The sequence below is a fragment of the Ovis aries genome, chromosome 3 (assembly GCF_016772045.2).
Source record: "Ovis aries strain OAR_USU_Benz2616 breed Rambouillet chromosome 3, ARS-UI_Ramb_v3.0, whole genome shotgun sequence".
Lineage (NCBI taxonomy): Eukaryota > Metazoa > Chordata > Mammalia > Artiodactyla > Bovidae > Ovis > Ovis aries.
This window is the reverse complement of record NC_056056.1, coordinates 38,338,780-38,360,670: the sequence shown is the minus strand read 5'-3', so window position 1 is coordinate 38,360,670 and position 21,891 is coordinate 38,338,780. Positions and strand designations below refer to the sequence as shown.

At 42.9% G+C, this 21,891-nt stretch overlaps 1 long non-coding RNA gene across 9 annotated transcripts in view; it reads right to left on the bottom strand.

Moving 5' to 3' along the window:
- The window catches only part of LOC105610458 (uncharacterized), a 60,706-nt gene that overhangs the window by 13,949 nt on the left and 24,866 nt on the right, over positions 1-21,891 (bottom strand). For 8 of the 9 annotated variants that reach the window (XR_003588681.3, XR_001037476.5, XR_009599803.1 and 5 more), the window contains one exon: positions 20,051-20,152. This is a non-coding gene — a long non-coding RNA (uncharacterized LOC105610458). Of the gene's footprint in view, positions 1-242; positions 20,153-21,891 lie in introns of all 9 variants that reach the window. The other variant, XR_009599802.1, reaches the window with a different exon arrangement.

Here is a 21,891-nt window from a genome sequence, read left to right as displayed (position 1 = left end):
CTCCCAATTTGCTTTAACCTTGTAGAGGGCATAATTTCCAGCCAGGCTAATAATCACCAGCGGCACACAGCCAGAGGGCAGGGCCAGGCTGGGTAAGCAAAAGCCGGGGATGAGCCTGAGAGGCTCCTGATTTAGAATCCAAGCAGTGAGGAGGAAGGGTGGTGGAGAGCCTCCTACAGATGACTTATAAAGTAGCTGCCTTCTTTGAGAAAGATCCAGGTTGCCAACAGGAACTCTCCTACCTCCATGGGCCTCTCACTTGCCCCGCAGACCGTCTCAGCAGCCTGTTCTCTTTAGGAGGAGAGATCATGTGACTGTGACTCAAGTCACACTAGCATACTGACTTTGGGAATGTCCCCTCTCTGTGGAGTCACCAGCTCAGAGCAGAAACTTCCCATGGTGCCATTTCCTCCCTCCCTGCTATAACACCTTGAGTCTTAAGACTTGTCCCCAAACCACCTAGCCAAGTTATAATGGGAGGCTGTGGGAAGAATGCTCTACACAACTCAGCATGCCTTGGGCAAGAGATCCCTTCAGTCCTTCACACGATCGCTCTCTCACTCACTCACCCACTCAATCACGCACTGTCTCCAAGCACTATGACTGCCCACTATGCTCCAAGCACTCAGCTCCAAGGGTGCCCTACAGGACCCTTAGCAGACAGCAGTCTGTCAGCTGCCTAAGACACCTCTAAAGCGGACCCTGTGACCCAGAACTTCTGACAGGAGACAACTGCTTTTTGTGTCTATGCTATCAGGACCAGTTAAACAATTTCATCCCATAAATATGATTGTCAGTTGGGAATCTGAAGTGAATTAAGAGACATCTGATTTTCTACTCATTGAAGGCTTTTCTACTCATCGAAGCCGGTCGTCTTTGGCTCTCTACCAGCTAATGCATACATAACTAAGTTACCATGTCATTCCAAAAGTAAACAAACCTAATGACGTCACATACACACAAAGAAACTCTTTTTTCATGTAACTAGTTAAGCCCTTCCTTCATGGGTCTAAGTAAATACGCTTTTATTGCAATGCTCTCAAATGAATGAAGCCAGAATCTCATGAACTACCAAGTTACCACACAAACTCTGCTGTAACCAAACTGTCCAACCTTACTTAAAATACTTCAAGCTATTTATGAATAGATTAGGACTTTTCCCCCTTGAATTCAATGGAACATCCAACAGTCTCTGGTTAGAGGAATGTCAGGGCCTACAAGGGACAGGGGACAGGGCAGTGACTGTGAATACCATGGTGTCTTCCCCAGCTCTCATCTTCCTCCTGCCTCTTAATTGTAGGTACCACTATACCCAGGCTACAGCTTTTGCTCTAGTTTTTCCCTCTTTGGAAAATTCGTCTCTAAGTGACAGAGAATGAAGACATGAGAAACAGAATTTGAGGCCTGTATCCTATGGCTCAGCGGGTAAAGAATCTGCCTGCAATGTGGGAGACACAGGAGATGCAGGTTTGACCCCTGAGTCAGGAAGATCCTCTGCAGGAGGAAATGGCAACCCATTCCAGCATTCTTGCCTGAAAAATCCCATAGTTCAGAGGAGCCTGGCAGGCTGCATCCAAAGGTTGCAAAGAGTCAGATATGAGTGAGCACACACATACTAGATCTTTGGGCTTCAGTGATAGCTCAGTTGGTAAAGAATCCACCTGCAATGCAGGAGACCCTGGTTCTATTCCTGGGCCAGGAAGATCCACTGGAGAAAGGAAGGATAGGCTACCCACTCCAGTATTCTTTGGCTTCCCTTGTGGCTCAGCAGGTAAAGAATCCACCTGCAATGCGGGAGAGCTGGGTTCGATCCCTGGGTTGGCAAGATCCCCTGGAGAAGGGAAACGCTACCCAATCCAGGACTCCGGCCTAGAGAATTTCATGGATCGTATAGTCCATGGGGTCACAAAGAGCTGGACACGTCTGAGTGACTTTCACTTCGCATACCTTAGTTTGGGCTTTACAGGTGGTGCCAGTGATAAAGAACCTGCCTGCCAATGCAAGAGAAATAAGAGACATGGGTTCAACCCCTGGGTCAGGAAGATCTTCTGGAGGAGGGTATGGCAACCCAACCCAGTATCCTTGCCTGGAGAATCCCCATGGCCAGTGGAGCCTGATGGAAAGGAGGAGCCATAAGGTCACAAAGAGTCAGACACAACTCAAGTGACTGAGCACGCACGCATACCTTAGTTTGAGTCCTAATTTTACTAACTGAACTTCAGTTCTATAAATGAGTAAAAAAAAAATCACACATAGTATACAGGATTGTGTTATAAACTGCTGCACATAATGGCCTTTGTAAATGGCAGAGAGATTTTAAAATAACGATGATTACTGCCCAATCCTACCTCTCAAGCTCTGTTCTCAGGTTCCAAATGAGACCAATGCCACATTCCTCTTCGCAGTCTGTCAAGACTGCGGATAGGAAAGGGAGAACCAAGTACGACCCATCCCATCCCCAAGAATTTCAAGGGTGTCAGATTTAGAGCCCCCATGTTCACCTATTACCTCTCTTTTCACATGTAATTTTTTCTTTAAATGGGAATCCCCAGCCTAAAGAACATTTCCTTTCAGATGTACCTCTAGCCCTTCAAGTTCAACCCCAAGAAACAAGTTTGTCTCCTCTTCTAGAAAGAGTGCTTCTCCTTTCCAGTTGCCCCTATATCTGTCACGACAAGTAGCTGTCCAACTTCACAGGGTAAACAGACACCTTGGCATTATCAGTGACTTGATTTTTCTTCTTTATCCTCTTCCTGCCTGAGAGATGATCAGATCAGTGGTTTCTTCTATGAAATGCCCTTCAGATTAGTTCTTTTCCTTATAATCCTACTGCTTACCCCAGTTGATGCCTTATTAGTTCATATTTCAGGCCTACACCGCCACTATAGCTTCCTAACTTGTTTCTCTAACCTCATTTTTCACTTCATTCATTTCATACATTCACACTATAAAACCTTCTACTTTTATCACCACTATTCATTACCTAGCTCAACAAGGTTAAAAAAAAAAAAAAAAAAGCCTGGTTTCAGCCCACCCATCACAAGTCAGAATGTATTTACTATTTAATTTCAGATATTGTTATAATTATTCTATTTTTAAATTTTATTTTTAATTGGAGGATAACTGGTTTACAATGTTGTACTGGTCTCTGCCATAAAACAACATGAATCAGCCATAAGTATACTTATGTTCCCTCTCTTTGAACTGCCCCCCACCTTCTCCCACCCCATCCTCGAGGCTGCCACAGAGCTAGGTTGAATTCCCTATGTTACACTGCAATTTACCACTAGTTATCTATTTTACATACAGTAATGTATATATTTCAATGCTACTCTTTCAACTCGTTATTTCCTAATTTTTTTAAAGTGGCTATTTTTTTCTGAATCAGAAAAGACAATTTGTTAATGCACTGCATGATTTTTAAAATATATCTACATAGTTGGAGAAGACTCTTGAGAGTCCCTTGGACTGCAAGGAGATCCAACCAGTCCATTCTAAAGGAGATCAGCCCTGGTTGTTCTTTGGAGGGAATGATGCTGAAGCTGCAACTCCAGTACTTTGGCCACCTCATGCGAAGAGTTGACTCACTGGAAAAGACTCTGACGCTGGGAGGGATTGGGGGCAGGAGGAGAAGGGAATGACAGAGGATGAGATGGCTGGATGGCATCACCGACTCGATGGACATGAGTTTGAGTAAACTCCGGGAGCTGGTGATGGACAGGGAGGCCTGGTGTGCTTCGATTCACGGGGTCGCAAAGAGTTGGACACGATGGAGCGACTGAACTGAACTGAAGATAGTTATGACTATATCTCAACTGAAATAGGTTCATATGCTATATATTTTCCATGCATCTGTTATAGCCATCTTTCTGTGTCAATAATTAAAGATTTACTTCATGTATCATTGTATGGACATACCACAATTTATTTGACCAGTCCCTTACCAATGGCTATTTTGATTGCTTTATAGACTCTGTAATAGTAAACATCCTCAAACATGTATCTCTACACATTTACCATCGGGATGAATACCTAGAAGTTGAATTGCTGGTTTAAGACCATGTGTACCTTAAATCTGATACATATCACCAAACTGAACTTCAGAGAAAATGTATTAATATTCATTCCCAGCAAGAGAAAAGTTCTTCTTTTCCTCCAGCCCTCACCAGCAATAAATATTTTCTTCTTTTTAAACTTATCAGTCTAAATATAGACTGATACTGAAAAATGGTATCTCATTTCTGTTTGTGTTTTCTGGATTATAAATGAAACAGCTGTTTTCTATATTCTTTATTAATCACTTGTACTTATTTTTCTATGACTTTTCTCATTTTCTTGTTTTTTTCTATTAATTTGTAAGAGTTTACAAATTAAGAATTTTGCACACATTAGAGATATGCTGAAAACTCTTTTTAACCAGTTGACATCTACTTTTTATTTTGCTTATGGTGTTTGTTGTGATTTTTAAAAAACTAATCCACCACATTTTTTCCTTTATGGTTTCTGCCTTTGGTACCACACTAAAAAAACTATTTTCAAGTACACTTATCACTTTATGTAAAAATCTTTAAACTAATACAACACTGCAAATCAACTATACTCCAGTAAAAATTACTTTTAAAAATAAAATAAAAATAAATATCAGGTTGGCCAAAAAGTTCTTTTGGGTATTGCCATAAGATTTTATGAACAAACTTTTTGGCCAATCCAATAAGAAGAAATAAAAATAAATAAAAGTATTTATATGGAATTTATTTTACTAGAAGGTGGCAGAGATTTTCTTTTAAATGGTTAGATATTTGTCCTAAACACTATCCTTTCCCACTGAATGTAGGTCCATCTCTGGACTTCCTAATCTATGCTGAGCACTACTCCCTAACAAGAATTCTTCTTTTCAGTTAGATGAGTTCTTTCATTGCCCACAATAGGTTTTATGTAGGTTCCTGCTTATATTCACATTGCTGCCCTTTTCTCTTATACCTCCTCTGCACAGATCCTTCAAAGCAAAACCATTTCTGGGTTAAGAAGAAGTAAATGCTATTTAAAACAAGAAATACTTCCAAATGAGAGAAGATAATGTACACATAAGAGGTTCTACAAATCCATTGTGTGGCTAAGCAGATGAGCTTTTTATTCAGTGGAGTCCTTCAGTGGATCTTGGCTATTCAAGGTGAACTTGGGAGGGAGAGTTAAGAGTTCAATTGCTTTGCCTAATAGGAGTAAGAAATATCTGCAGTGCTTAGTAGTAACAGAGTAAGGATGGTCTGCAAAGGAAAGAGAGAGAAGATTGTAAGAGACACCAAGGCCACATACAGTAACAGTGATGGATCTCTAATGCAAAGGTGGGCAAAGTACTTTAAGGGACAGGGAGAGCCAGTGTTAGAATTCAAGTTGCTTACTTTGCTGCAACGTAAAATACTCTCCACTACGCCAAACTTTAACAGTCTGCTACACACACACACAAAGGCTTTGAGCTGGGAGGTATCTGAGTTCTACCATCTAAGTCAATGTGGATGGAAATAGGAAGAGCAACTTGAGACACAAAGACCATCTACAATCTGAACAAATTTAACGGAAGCAAGAACTCAAAATCAGAGTGACCATAAACGTAAGAGTTCCCAGGAACATGGTGAATTCTGGGTAAAGGAATCAAGAGTTCCCACAAGTTGCACAATGACGCTTTGAGCCAAAATTTTAAAGGAAGAGACAGTTCCAAGCTAACTAACAGATTACACTAGGATACTCAAGTCCTCAGAACCTTCTGAACAGAATCAAAGTACACAAGGTACATTAGTGCCGAGCAGAAGCAGTTCATGGGGGAGCTGATGATTACTCAACCTGCACAAGAAACAAGCTGCGAATTATTTGCCCCATCCTTTCACCATTGCACATGCTTCCAAAGAGGTCTTCGGTCCCTATCCCACCTCAGGCGTCCTTAGTCAACTCTCACCTCTTTCACAAAGCTTCCTCTCAAAGTGTTGTAGCCCTCAGACGCTTCCTTTCCAGAACTTCCATTTTACTTAAAATCTAAACCTCACATTAACCTTTAATTATTTTTTCTGTTAACTTCTCTATGGAATTCAACTATACATGCCTTGCAGACAAGAAATTTAAGAAAAGGAAAAGAAAAAATAAACCATCTAGACACATCCTAAACATCTTACATTATACTCAGAGCCTATTAAATTCCTGGTGGGGGAACAGAGCAAAACAGTGATTTAGAAGCAAGTTTACTGATCACCCTGGATGGCGATGCTCCCAAATCAAGGAACAAAGGAAGAGGAATAGGGATAAGAAGAAATGAGGGAATAGGGAAAAGAGGATGCTTTGATGGACAATGTAATTTGACTTGAGACATGTAGAGTTTAAAAGGCTAAGACTCATCCAGGTTATGGTATCAATAGTGTTTGGTCATCATGAGTCAGGAACTAAGAAGAGAGACTTATGTTGGAGATAGAGATCTGCAAGTTTTTGATAAGCAGAGATGACATCAACCAGGGATAGTTTGTGAAGGGAGCAGAGAAAGGGACTAAGGAAAGAATCTTAGGAAATGTCTTCATCACAGGAAAGACTAGTTGGGGAAAGTAAGCCTTCTGCAATTATAGACCAACTAATAATTATAAATACCTACAGACTGACTGCTTACTCCTTGGAAGGAAAGTTATGACCAAACCTAGAGAGCATATTAAAAAGCAGAGACATTACTTTGCCAACAAAGGTCTCTCTAGTCAAGGCTATGGTTTTTCCAGTGGTCATGTATGGATGTGAGAGTTGGACTGTGAAGAAAGCTGAGCGCCGAAGAATTGATGCTTTTGAACTGTGGTGTTGGAGAAGACTCTTGAGAGTCCTTTGGACTGCAAGGAGATCCAACCAGTACATTCTAAAGGAGATCAGTCCTGGGTGTTCTTTGGAAGGAATGGTGCTAAAGCTGAAACTCTAATACTTTAGCCACCTGATGTGGAGAGTTGACTCATTGGAAAAGACTGATGCTGGGAGGGATTGTGGGCAGGAGGAGAAGAGGATGACAGAGGATGAGATGGGTGGTTGGCATCACCGACTCGATGGACATGAGTTTGAGTGAACTCCGGGAGTTGGTGATGGACAGGGAGGCCTGGAGTGCTGCAATTCACGGGGTCACAAAGAGCTGGACACGACTGAGCAACTGAACTGAACAGACTGACCAAATAACTGACTGAGTCTATTTAAGATCTCTAAATGTCTATTACAAGCCCTTTCCCCCTTCCTGCCAAGTAAACTCACTCCCTGTTCTTCACAGTTAAAACCGTGGTCTTTCACAGGATGCGACAGAAATGGACAAGTCACAAAAAGCCTTCAAGTCCTCTAAGGTGGGGCTTTGTGGGTGGAAGATGCTATCTGTTGCTGTTCAGAGAACACCAAACCTAAGGGAAGGTTCAACACTGAGCCTTTCCATCTAGTTTATGATTAGCTCAGCCAACTGAGTTAATAAGGCCAGCCAACCAAAGATCTCACTGATGACAGTAAAGACATATATACCAGGATCTCAAAAGGCCTGAATCAAGAGTCTCAGTGACTTCTACCTGCTTCAAGTGGTCTTTTCCTATCCTGGCTGAGAGTAATATTCAGAGGGAGTAACTGGCTTCCTTTCCCAGCTATGTCCTTCACACTCAGTCACCCACCCTGGTAGATTTAAATGAGTCTTCACCTGCAAGACAGCCCTGCCCAGAACATGGGTTTATCTTCACCGAAGGGGTGAAGACAATTATTACAGTCTGGACTGACCATGAGCTATTAAAGAAGAAAGATTTCATAGGCAAAGTAGAAAATTTATAATGTCATATCCATTCCATAAGAATGAGCTCCGTCCCACTTAGCACTGATGCCTGTATGCAAAGTAAAATCCTGAACTAGCAGTGAGACTGGAGACTAGTGCAGAGATGAACTAGTCCCAGAGTGGGAGAGATGGGGTGCTCAAAAGTGCTACAGAAATCCCGGAAGAGGTCAAAGCCAGGGAAAAAGCCTCAGAGAAGCCCTCTTTCCTTGGATCTAGAAGCCAGTGGTTTCTGTGGCCATGATGGCATCACCCATTTCAAATGGAGGAAAGGAGAAGAGGATGTAGAAGTGTGAAAAATAATGTAGCATCCCTTCCTTCTTCTCCACCAGGGGCTCTACTCCAGATCAGAGCTGCCCTTATGCAGACACACAGTAAGCAATCAAACACATGATGTGATTCCAGCAGAGAGACGGATGAGTGGCAGGTGCTCAGAGGACATCTGTTGAGAAAGGAGCTCCAGGAGAGATTTCCCTACCCAAGAGAATTTTTCTCACTGACTGTCACATTACCTTCACCTAGAATTCCTTCATTTGACGTCCACTGGTTTGGGATAAAGCCTTGCACTTTCAGAAACTGTGTCCCATCAAACACTATATTCTGTCAAATTTTAACAGTCAAAGAAAAAACAGTCCTTCAGTCACAGAAAAAAAAAAAAGGCTCTTTAGTTAAGTCAGTCTCAGTTCAGTTCAGTTCAGTCGCTCAGTCGTGTCCGACTCTTTGAGACCCCATGAATCACAGCACGCCAGGCCTCCCTGTCCAGCACCAACTCCCGGAGTTCACTCAGACCGACGACCATCGAATCCGTGATGCCATCCGGCCATCTCATCCTGAGTCGTCCCCTTCTCCTCCTGCCCCCAATCCCTCCCAGCATCTGAGTCTTTTCCAATGAGTCAACTCTTCGAATGAGGTGGCCAAAGTACTGGAGCTTCAGCTTTAGCATCATTCCTTCCAAAGAAATCCCAGGCTTGATTTCCTTCAGAATGGACTGGTTAGATCTCCAAAGGACTCTCAAGAGTCTTCTCCAACACCACAGTTCAAAAGCATCAATTCTTCAGCGCTCAGCTTTCTTCACAGTCCAACTCTCACATCCATACATGACCACAGGAAAAACCAGAGCCTTGACTAGATGGACCTTAGTCAGCAAAGTAATGTCTCTGCTTTTGAATATACTATCTAGGTTGGTCATAACTTTTCTTCCAAGGAGTAAGCGTCTTTTAATTTCATGGCTGTAGTCACCATCTGCAGTGATTTTGGAGCCCCAAAAAATAAAGTCTGACACTGTTTCCCCATCTATTTCCCATGGAGTGATGTGACCGGACGCCATGATCTTCGTTTTCTGAATGTTGAGCTTTAAGCCAACTTTTTCACTCTCCTCTTTCACTTTCATCAAGAGGCTTTTGAGTTCCTCTTCACTTTCTGCCATAAGGGTGGTGTTATCTGCATATCTGAGGTGATTGATATTTCTCCCAGCAATCTTGATTCCAGCTTGTGTTTCTTCCAGCCCAGCGTTTCTCATGATGTACTCTGCATAGAAGTTAAATAAGCAGGGTGACAATATTCAGCCTTGACGTATTCCTTTTCCTATTTGGAACCAGTCTGTTGTTCCATGTCCAGTTCTAACTGTTGCTTCCTGACCTGCATACAGATTTCTCAAGAGGCAGGTTAGGTGGTCTGGTATTCCCATCTCTTTCAGAATTTTCCACAGTTTATTGTGATCCACACAGTCAAAGGCTTTGGCATAGTCAATAAAGCAGAAATAGATGTTTTTCCGGAACTCTCTTGCTTTTTCCATGATCCAGCAGATGTTGGCAATTTGATCTCTGATTCCTCTGCCTTTTCTAAAACCAGCTTGAACGTCAGGGAGTTCACGGTTCACTTATTGCTGAAGCCTGGCTTGGAGAATTCTGAGCATTACTTTACTAGCATGTGAGATGAGTACAATTGTGCGGTAGTTTGAGCATTCTTTTGCATTGCCATTCTTTGGAATTGGAATGAAAACTGACCTTTTCCAGTCCTGTGGCCATTGCTGAGTTTCCAAACTTGCTGGCATATTGAGTGCAGCACTTTCACAGCATCATCTTTCAGGATTTGAAACAGCTCAACTGGAATTCCATCACCACCACTAGCTTTGTTTGTAGTGATGCTTTCTAAGGCCCACTTGACTTCACATTCCAAGATGTCTGGCTCTAGATTAGTGATCACATCATCATGATTATCTGGGTCGTGAAGATCTTTTTTGTACAGTTCTTCTGTGTATTCTTGCCACCTCTTCTTAATATCTTCTGATTCTCTTAGGTCCAGACCATTTCTGACCTTTATCGAGCCCACCTTTGCATGAAATGTTCCCTTGGTATCTCTAATTTTCTTGAAGAGATCACTAGTCTTTCCCATTCTGTTGTTTTCCTCTATTTCTTTGCATTGATCACTGAAGAAGGCTTTCTTATCTCTTCTTGCTATTCTTTGTAACTCTGCATTCAGATGCTTTTATCTTTCCTTTTCTCCTTTGCTTTTTGCCTCTCTTCTTCTCACAGCTATTTGTAAGGCCTCCCCAGTCATTTTGCTTTTTTGCCTTTCTTTCCCATGGGAATGGTCTTGATCCCTGTCTCCTGTACAATGTCACAAACCTCCGTCCATAGTTTATCAGGCACTCTATCTATCAGATCTAGGCCCTTAAATCTATTTCTCACTTCCACTGTATAATCATAAGGGATTTGATTTAGGTCATACCTGAATGGTCTAGCGGTTTTCCCTGCTTTCTTCAATTTAAGTCTGAATTTGGCAATAAGGCGTTCATGATCTGAGCCACAGTCAGCTCCTGGTCTTGTTTTTGTTGACTATATAGAGCTTCTCTATCTTTGGCTGCAAAGAACATAATCAATCAGATTTCGGTGTTGACCATCTGGTGATGTCCATGTGTAGAGTCTTCTCTTGTGTTGTTGGAAGAGGGTGTTTGCTATGACCAGTGCATTTTCTTGGCAAAACTCTATTAGTCTTTGCCCTGCTTCATTCCGCATTCCAAGGCCAAATTTGCCTGTTACTCCAGGTGTTTCTTGACTTCCTACTTTTGCATTCCAGTCCCCTATAATGAAAAGGACATCTTTTTTGGGTGTTAGTTCTAAAAGATCTTGTAGGTCTTCATAAAACCGTTCAACTTCAGTTTCTTCAGCATTACTGATTGGGGCATAGACTTGGATAACTGTGATATTGAATGGTTTGCCTTGGAGACGAACAGAGATCATTCGGTCGTTTTTGAGACTGCATCCAAGTACTGCAGTTTGGACTCCTTTAAGTCAGTCTAGAAAATGCTGTATTCTCTATCTCCCTTTTTGAGTTTTGTAAATGAATATTAAAAGCTCTTCCTGAGGCAGAGGCAGCTGGAGAGCTAACATGAAATTCAGGACAAGGGCTTGGCTACGCCTAAGAGCTTTGTTCCAGCAGCACAGATAAACCAACCAGCAAGACATCCAATTAGCCCAAACAGCAGCAGACGAAGTTCAGAGTAGTCAACACGAGGAGATCAGTGCATGGGCAGAACTCTACCTGCGAAGCCTACCTGTAAAAAAAGGAGAAGGGACCTGGCCTGAAAGAGAAAGCAAAGGCCACAGTCCCTGCGTTATAGTCCTGGTTAGGGCTAGGGGCTCCTCCAGGGAAAAGCCAAAATACAGGTGAAACGCAGGAGAGGCAGAGACTAGTCGACCAGACCTGTCACTCAGGGAACACGCCCAGGAGTCCCTCCCTAGGGGGGCACTGGCTTCACAATCCTCATGGTCAGCAGACCCAACTACACGACTGGATCTTGGATGTGAGGCTGAGGCGGCTGGAGAGAGAGGTAGACGTGTGGTGTAACCAGAAACTTCCAAAAAGTTGTGTTGATTCCACATTAAACTTTAGGAGGTAAGGGGTCTAGGGAAATGTGCAAAAGAAGTAAGAACCTCAGAGGCCTGAATGAAGCCAAAAGTCTGATCCAAAGAAAATCCTCTGGAAATGTGGGTAGAAATGTGGACAGAGTAAAATTGAAGCCTGAGGGTGACCAGCATCCACGAATTCAATTGTAAGGAGTTGAGAAAAGCACTGAGATGTGAGCAGTCAAAGACTCCCTGGGATGTGTGGATTTCAATTACAAAGGCATTTTGAGAGCCTTTGTAAATGGTAAATGAAAAATGAACAGTCAACCAGGAGTGAATTCAATCCAAAACGGTTAAAGATCTGACTCCTAGGTGTTATGCTGGCATCTCCGGCTTAGTTATTTGGCTCCACAAATTAGTGAACAAGGGGGAACTGCACCTTTGTATTGACACCTCAAATGCTTTGTCACTGCTTTGGACGTGGCTTATTTTACTTCCTGGTAAAGCCTGATCTCAGCATAGCTCATTGGGAAATCCAGACCAGAAGCTGTCTATGACCAGCGGCCACAGAGGAAGCGCCTACCCATGTCATCATCAGTGGTTTCTTTTGCGCCACCATTTTACACCATTTCTGGGAAGCTGCCTCCTGCTTCCTAAGATCTGTGATGGCCTTGTCTGAGGACATCAGAGAAAACCACAGACTCAAAGGCCCTACACTGCTTGTCACATTCTGCTCATCAGCTGTTCTCCAGACATCATCATGACCGCACAGGCAGCACAGTGGTGGGGAAAGCTCAAACCCAGCTCCTCCTCGAGCACAGGAGCCTCCATTCTCACCACTCTCAGCATCTTGTCTTTCCTCAGGCAACTCTAAAGAACACAAAACAGTTCTCGGGGACCCAACTTCTCCTTTCAGGGCCCTAATCCCAATTTCAATGGTGAATCCTTTGATTCACCATCACTATGACTAGGGGCACAATGCCTTCTCCCCTCTGTCCCTGCCTTAGTCTAGTTCTCAGAAATCAATTTTAAGAACTCATTCATACTTCCACTTACATGACCAAGATGTTTCATAATCAAACCCTTTCCTGGAGTCTTTTCATTTTTAATAGGGTCTCAAAAAGCTTACATCAAGGGGAGAAAACGTCACTGGTAGAATTCCAAGCAATAACAAATAGTTGAGAAAAGTCTTTGAGGGGCAAGATGTATTCTTGGTGCCCCATGAAATTGTATCACTTGACAGACCAGCCCTGTCTCTTCTTACGTCATCACCTGACACTGAAGCTGTCTCCTCTGCCAGGCCAGAGGCCAGGCTCCCCTGGATCTGGGCCAACACTCACCGCCATCTGGTCTCCCTTGGAAAGGCAAAAGAGAGACACCTCTTGTTTACTCAGTAATAACTCACTGTAATAGTCATGTAACAGGTGCCACCAGCTCCCAATACATGCAGTAAGGCCACACCACACCCTCATCTCTGCTGCCATCATGGCATATTCCCTAGAACACATCAACAGATTTTATTTGGATAATAGGAAGGCCCTCTTAAACTGTACACCAGTGTTACCAGTGGTGTTTTGACAGTATAAGTTACACTACAATGAAGACCTAAGGTAAAGAACAAAGGCTTTTTTTTAATCCTTCCCTACAGTCAACTGTTGACTTTCCCACATAAGTTGTTGCAGCACACCTATATACAGAACCCACTCCTATTCTACCAACAGGGTACTCTGGCTAAGCACGTCTAAACAAGCAGAACTGTGAAGTAAAGAAAGGTGGCATCTCCCCATCTTCTCTTCTTTCCCCACCATCCTTTCTCAAATCTTGTCAGAGATAGAAGAGTTCTATGAAAACAGCGTGAGCTTTGGAACTGGACAGACCTGAGGAGAAATAAATCCTAACTCAGCCTTTTATTAGCTGTCTGACCTTGGGCAAGTTACCTAACTTCTCTTTCAGTTTGCCCATGTGCAAAAATGGAGATAATATTTCATTGATTTGCATTATGATAACTAAATGAAAAAATATACAAAAACATCTAATTTATGTCTGGCTCTCCAGAGATATGTTTGTGCTTCCCAATCTGGCTCAGTACGTACCTGGTCCCTTCATGTTCCTTTCTGGTTGTCCAAGGTGTGTGCCCCAAACTTTCCCTTCCCTTTCCTAAACCCTACCAAAGTTTCCATTTCTCACAAGAGCTGATCTAAATCACACTGCTAAAAGGAAAGCAATTCTGATAAAATGAAGTTGTTAGGTAGGTAGAATAGGGAAAAGGAGTCCAAAATGGCAGTGGACAGGCAGAGTACATCGTGAGAAACGCTGGGCTGCAAGTAGCACAAGCTGGAATCAAGATTGCCAGGAGAAATATCAATCACCTCAGATATGCAGATGACACCACCCTTAGGGCAGAAAGTGAAGAGGAACTCAAAAGCCTCTTGATGAAAGTGAAAGAGGAGACTGAAAAAGTTGGCTTAAAGCTCAACATTCAGAAAACGAAGATCATGGCATCTGGTCCCATCATTTCATGGGAAATAGATGAGGAAACAGTGGAAACAGACTGTTATTTTGGGGGGGCTCCAAAATCACTGCAGATGGTAACTGCAGCCATGAAATTAAAAGACGCTTACTCCTTGGAAGAAAAGTTATGACCAACCTAGATAGCATATTGAAAAGCACAGACATTACTTTGCCAACAAAGGTCCGTCTAGTCAAGGCTATGGTTTTTCCTGTGGTCACGTATGGATGTGAGAGTTGGACTGTGAAGAAAGCCAAGTGCCGAAGAATTGATGCTTTTGAACTGTAGTGTTGGAGAAGACTCTTGAGAGTCCCTTGGACTGCAAGGAGATCCAACCAGTCCATTCTGAAGGAGGTCAGCCCTGGGATTTCTTTGGAAGGAATGATGCTGAAGCTGAAACTCCGGTACTTTGACCACCTCATGCAAAGAGTTGACTCATTGGAAAAGACTTTGATGCTGGGAGGGATTGGAGGCAGGAGGAGAAGGGGACGGCAGAGGATGAGATGGATGGATGGCATCACTGACTTGATGGATGTGAGTCTGAGTGAACTCCGGGAGTTGGTGATGGACAGGGAGGCCTGGAGTGCTGCGATTCATGGGGTGGCAAAGAGTCGGACACGACTGAGCGACTGAACTGAACTGAACTGAACTGAAAAGACAAGGAAGGGAAAAGCCCACAAAAACAGAACAAAAGAAGGTCCGAGGACCAGAGTGAGGACCTCAGGTAAAACAAACAACACTCCTGGCTGGCCCAATTTACACAGGACAGGCCCAGGGAGATAAACATATAAAGAGAGGAGCCAAAGCTAGCTCGCTCTCTCTCCCGCGCACTGGGGCGCTCTTCTCCTCGTGTCTTCGGATCGACGTGTCCTCATGCCTCGAAGATGGATTTTCCTGCTATCTTCTAAATAAAATAGAGCTATAACACTGAGCTGTAACACTGATTTGTCTTAGAGCAATAACATGGTCCATTCGAGACCTGAGAGCTATAACACGGTCTATCCAAGACCTGAGAGCTGTGACATGCCGAGGGGGCTTTAATGTCTGTCACTACAAATCTTTGTTGTAACAAGACAAAGAACCAAGGAACATACTCTCGTGTGACATCTATGGTACCTGGTCTCTTAATGCCCCTTTCTGGTTGTCCAAGGTGTGCGCCCCACACAAACTTTCCCTTCCTTTTCCTAAATCCTATCAAAGTTTCCATTCCTCACAAGAGCTGATCTAAATCACACTGCTAAAAGGAAAGCAATTCTGATAAAATGAAGTCAAGTAAAACATGGATGATACTGCTAGGGTTCCTATATTAACTCTGTGGGGGATGTTTCTTCACTTAAAAAAAAGTAGGGACACGGAAATTCAAATGAAAGGGAGGACTTCTAATAATGAGACTCCTAGAGGACAGGAAACCAGCGTGTTGGCCTCTTTCCCTGCAAGCACAAACTCTGTGCTAAGGATGAGAAACCTCAGCACTAAAGAACACCATCTCAGATTGCTGAACACCACACCTCAAATCAACAGGTCCAGAATAGAACTTGGGAGCCCTGGCTACTCCTTCTGCTCTGGCCAGCACATACTACTTCCTTAGCCAAGAAGTTACGGTGGAGCGTTTTTTCCTAGGAGGTTTCCAACGCTATTTTAAACTCTATGGAATCAAGCAGTAACAGGATGTGATTACATTTATAACCTTGGAACAGCCTGTTTGAGGCCTGAGCTCCACTTCCAAATGGTCTCAACAAGGTCCATATTAATATAGGGGCAAAGTGGGCCTGCATCTTGACTTCTTTCTCAGTGATCTAGGAAGGAAGAACAAAGGGAAATTTCTGGACTTTCCACATCCAGAATCATGAAAGCAGATTACATTTCATTTATTACTGATTTAATTTACTACAATGAAAAATTGGCCTAACTGTAATCACTTGGCAATGCTAAAGTAAGGACTTCCCTGATAGCAAAATAGGTAAGAATCTGCCTGCCAATGCAGGGGACATGGGTTCAATCCCTGGCCTAGGAAGATTCTACATGCCACACAGCAAGGAAGCCTGTGGATCACACCTTCTGAGCCATCGCTCTAGAGCCTGCAAGCCGCAACTACTGAAACCCATGCACTCTAAGGCCTGTGAACCACAACTACTGAGCCCGTGTGTGGCAACTACTAAAGCCCTTGCATCCTAGAGCCTGTGCTCCACAAAAAGAGAAACCACCACAGCGAGAAGCCCAGGCAATGCAACAGAGAGACAGCCCACTCGCTGCAACTAGAGAAAGCCCATGTGCAGCAACAAAGGCCCAGTGCAACCAAAAATAAAAGAAAGAGAACTTTCAAAATGCTATGCTGGCTCTAAATCCCAATTCAGCATGGGAATTCTCACTGTGAGGAGCCCTGCAGCAGTGTACACGTTCTATGTGACTTTCTCGGCAAGGCCCCAGGGAGCCCAGAGCACTAGCCCAGGCTGGGCTGTCAGTGGTCTGGACACCACTGGGGGATGAAAAGGGCTGGCTGGCAGGTTCAGCAGATGGAATTACGAGGAAATGAAGGTGAAATTCAAGGCCAGGGAAGGGCTGGTTCAGGCGGTACTACCTGACAGCGCATGTTCAGGGAACTGCGAAAGCAGAAACAACAATAATCAATGTTTTAAATTATTTTCTATTCATCCAGGTAGTCATTCTGGTAAATATCAAAATTTTGCTGGATTTTCCTTATACTTTGCTAGACTTCCTTATACTTGTGTTTAATATTGTTTCTGAAATATATACTCAGGGCTGAAATTATGAGGAACGTCATAATCTTCCAATGAACATGAATCTGAGCAAACTCCAAGGGAAAGTGAAAAGACAGGGAAGACTGGCATGCTGCAGTCCATGGGGTCCCAAAGAATCAGACATGACTTAGCAACTGAATAACAACTGTAACAACGATAATCTTCCCATTGCTTAGACCTCTAAAGTTCTAAATCTGGTCCCTGGCTTCAATATGAAGCAAGAAAAAGCAGGATTCCAAAACTTTGTGGTCAATATTCACTCCTTCATTCAATAAACATTTCTTGATGGGCTAATAAGTGCCAAGTCTTTACTCAGTCCTAGGATACAGCAGCAAACAAAACAGATACACAGTCTCGTAAGAGGAGCTGAGAAAAAGATTAGGATCCAAAGGAAAACGTCTATACGAGAAACAGGTAGGATTCTGTGGCCAGCATTGGGATGCAAGGGGAGGAAACCTCTTCTGGGATGCCAGCAGAAGAGACCATGGCAGACAAGGTGCTGTTCAGGGAGATGAGCAGGGTCAAACAATGCCCTTATCCTCCCATTCCTTTTATCAAGGGAGAGAGCCACTGCAGTGGGTTGAGTTAATCAAGAACAAGTGACCAGGGTCCTCACAGTGCTACCAAGAAGCTGCTCTTTCTCTGCTCACGGCCATAGACTGTGAGACGTGGCATATAAACTGAGATGTGGCATATAAACTATGTGTGAGATCCTGAAAGCGCCAAAGAAAAACAAGACTTGAGCTGTCTGCTGGCAGGAATTCTAGGAAATACAGCAAGCCAGAAATGGGAAGCATAAAAACACTTGCCAGAAGAAGCTTGGTGACCCTCCCCTGACCTGTCACTGATACTTCCCTGACATGGCAAGGAAATGAAAAAAAAAAGTCTGATTTCACCTGCAGGGGTATGGTCAGGAAGAGACCTGCTGAAATCATCAGGCTTCAACCAAAAGCCTCCTGAGAGGTATGCATTTCCGCTTTAGAGTGGGAAAAGGGCAAGGAGGGGGAAATGTTGCAGCCTGCTATGTTACAGGAAAGGAGACCTCTGAGTAGCTCAGCCCCAGCACTACCATAAGAGGAAGGCTGTAGTGAAGGTGCAGAGCTGATAAGAACAATAGCAAAAGATGCAAAGTGAATGCCCAGGCATCAGAGCAGTGGCCTAAAGAGATTTCCAAGTATTTGACCTCTCCTGGCCTCAGTTTCCTTATCTGAAAACAGAGATGACAGTAAGAGCATGCACTGGTTTCCTAGAGTTGTCGTAACAAATACTACAAACTGGGTGGCTTTAAACAATAGAAGTTTATCCTCTCACATTTCCAGAGGCTGCTGCTGCTGCTAAGTCACTTCAGTCATGCCTGACTCTGTGCGACCCCATAGACGGCAGCCCACCAGGCTCCGCCGACCATGGGATTTTCCAGGCAAGAGTACTGGAGTGGGTTGCCATTGCCTTCTCTGGTTCTAGAGCCTAGAAGTCCAAAATATAGGGGTCAGCAGGGCCACACTCCCTCTAAAGGCTCTAGGGAAGAAACCTTCCTTGCCTCTTCCAGCTTCCAGCAGGTGCCAGTAAACCCCACCTACATCTCAACATGGTTGTCTCTGTGTTGTCTCCCACTTATTATAAGAATACCAGGCACTGGATTATGGCCCAATCAAGGAATGACTTCATAACTTGATTATATCTTACAAAGGCCCTATTTCCAAATAAAATCACATTCTGGGTGGATATGAATTTTTAGGGTAACACCATACAACCCTTCCACATAAAGAATTTATATATGTAAGATACATAGAACAGTTCCTGGTAAATGCCATGTATGAGTTAGCTACCTTTTGTCATCATCTCTGGCAGATAGTAGCTGCCATGAAATATGTGGATGCTCTGTTGTATATGAATCACCCTCCTTCCATTTTGAGTCAGAGGCAAGAAACTGGATGGGACTAGAGTTCCAAAAAGAGCAGATGAGGACAGAGGTAGAACATGATGGGTGTATTACCACTGAACAACCCCCGCAACCAACACCCTATCAATATACCTAGGCTGGAGGGAGGAAACACCTGCTACAGTCACATGTTTTTTGAACAGAACTTATCATTCCAAACTAACGATAGCCCTATCAAAGCAGTCTCCAAATAAGGACCCACTTAGGAGGAGCTTCCAGAGCCAGGAGAGGTGCTACACCAGTGAGCCCAGCAGCTTCATCACACAGTCAACTGAGTTCTGATCCCAAACTGCTTTATACAGCATATTCATCCCAGAGTCATGCAGATCCAGGAACTTCCCTGGCAGTCCAATGGTTAAGACTCTGTGCCTCTACTGCAAGGGGCATGGGTTCAATCCCTGGTCAGGGAACTGAGATCCCGTGCATGACATGTGGTGTGGCTGAAACGATATACAACGAACCAAAGTGAAACGAGCTGAAACAAAATAAAAGAAAATGGAGCTTTGCTATTTGCTATAGCTAGAATACCTTACTTTCAAAATTAGGGGAGGGGAGAATAGATTAAAGGCTCCTGTTCTTACTCCTTCAGTAAAGGGGTTTGGGACACTACTGAAAAGAAACAGAGCCAGATCAACTGCTATCTTCATATCAAAATAAATTTCAGATGGATCAAAGATTTAAAAATACATATCCATACAATGTACTCAAAGACAATAACTTTTTATAATTTTGAAGTCGGAAAGAATGCCTTTTCTAAACATTGGCCTAGCAGCAAATATAAGGGAAAAGATGATCTCTGACTACCTGAAAATGTCAAACTCTTATCAACAGATAAAAACTTAACAAAGGTGAAAAACGAAAGACAAACTGGGAACAATATCTGCACCATATACAACTGTGAACACTTCCGGTCTTACAAATTATTTTAAAAAATACTAGTAGGAAAATGTGCAAAGGACATGACATGAATGAGTGACTTAAAAAATACATACATCTGCCCCAAAGATACTGGATTTATATTTATAAAAGATGTTTAATCTTTAATATTCACAGAAATGTACACTAAATCATATTTATTGCCATGTTTCAGTTACTATTCAAAGCATTTTACTTGGACTAACTGATTTATGTCTCATGAAACAGGTGCTATCATTAACCCTACTTTAGAGAAGTTAAATGACTTACCCAAGGTCACATAAGTGACTGAGTCAGAATTCAGTCCCCATCAGGCTAGCTCCAGAGTCACAGCCTCAACTACCACATTACAGTGATAAGACCACATGTCATCTGTCAGGTGAGGAAGACAAAAAACACACAAGCCAGAGTTACTGATGATATGGAGAAACAGGCAATCCCATGCACTGCTGGTGTTAACATTCTTAAGTATAGTTTGGCCCCATGAACCAACATTTTAACTGTGCATATCCTTCATTTTGTGTGTGTGTGTGTGCATATCCTTTAATTCAGGCATTCCATTTCTTGAAATTTATCTGAAGGAGATACATAGACAAGAGTATAAAGATTACATACCAAAGTATTTTCTAAAGAATGTATATAATATCGCAGATATAAACCTCAATGGGCATACCAAAAATCCAACAAATTCATTCATTCAGAAAATATTTATTGAGCACCACCTGTATACCTGGAGCTGGTACTAAGCTATAGGTACAGAAAAAGTAGATTTAAAAAAAAAAATCCCTATTTTCAGGGAGTCTACATTCTAATGAAGGGTGTTAGGCAATAAATAAGAAAAAAAAGTAGTATAGCATGTTGGGGTAAACACTATAAAGAAAAGTAAAGGAGAGAAGGGAGAGGGTAAAGGAAGGGGGATTGTTACAACTTGAAGTAAGAGCATCAGGGAAGGCCCTGCTGATTAGAGATGAGATAAACAGATTAAATACTAAGTAATATGCATTATGGTATATCCATACTTGGAAATATAATTCAGCTATTAATTCTATGTTTACTGACATGAAAAGATGTCTATAACACACAATCCAACAAAAAAAGATTCTCACTACACACAAAAAATAGGTAATTATGTAAGGTAATGAATGTGTTAACCATACTGTGGTAATCATATCAAATCATCACACTGCACACCTTAAACATACACAATGTTACATGTCAATTATATCTCAATGAAACTAGGGGGAAAAAGGAGAAAAGGATTACAGGACAGTTTTAAAGAAGAAAAACAGTATTAAGGTATGGATCCATTCATGTGAAATTATTAATACATGTGTGCACATGGTTACGCTCTAAATGGGAAAGAAAACAACACAGAAAGGTTGATAATACCAAGCAAGGGTCTAGGCTGAGTGCCAGATAAGTGGTACAGGCAGCATATGTTTGTTCTTCCACCTACTCATTCACTCTCCTCTGCACACCTACACTTTGATCCAGAAAGGATTATAAGGACAGCAAATCCACAGAGCCCCACAAGTTCATTAACTCTCCCCATCCTCCTGCTCTTCCCAGAAGCCAGGACAGTGATAGTATGAAAGGAATAAAAGTTAAAGATGAAGAAAAGCTGAGAGGTCATAACATGGATGGAGGGAAGCCCCCAGAGATTCAGATTCCTCTACCTCAGCACACGGGAAACATCCTGGGAGGTGTATTTCCTCCCTGCAAATCTCTAGGATATGAAGCAAGTCTATCTGATTTAGATTCTCTAGTCCAGCTCCTACTATACCCCAACGGCCTTGCAGGGGAGCCAAGAGCAAGACTGACTCATTCATAGGGCAGTGACAAGCCACAGCAGGCCAGAACACTGCCCCTGGCATACCAGTGCCCACATCTTCCTTGGAGGAGAAAATGACACAGAGCTGAGCCCTTTTTGCCCCCTACTTATCCCTCCCTCCATGCCCGGACCCAACAAGCTACCCTGGCTATGCCATGACACCCTAGAGATAAAGACTTCCCCACTAAGTTTCTCAGGCCAGGTCTCCACCAAGAAAGCTTCCCGAGGTGACCAGCCATGCCAGTTTGATAGGAACATTTTCAGCTGGGATGCAGTTTCG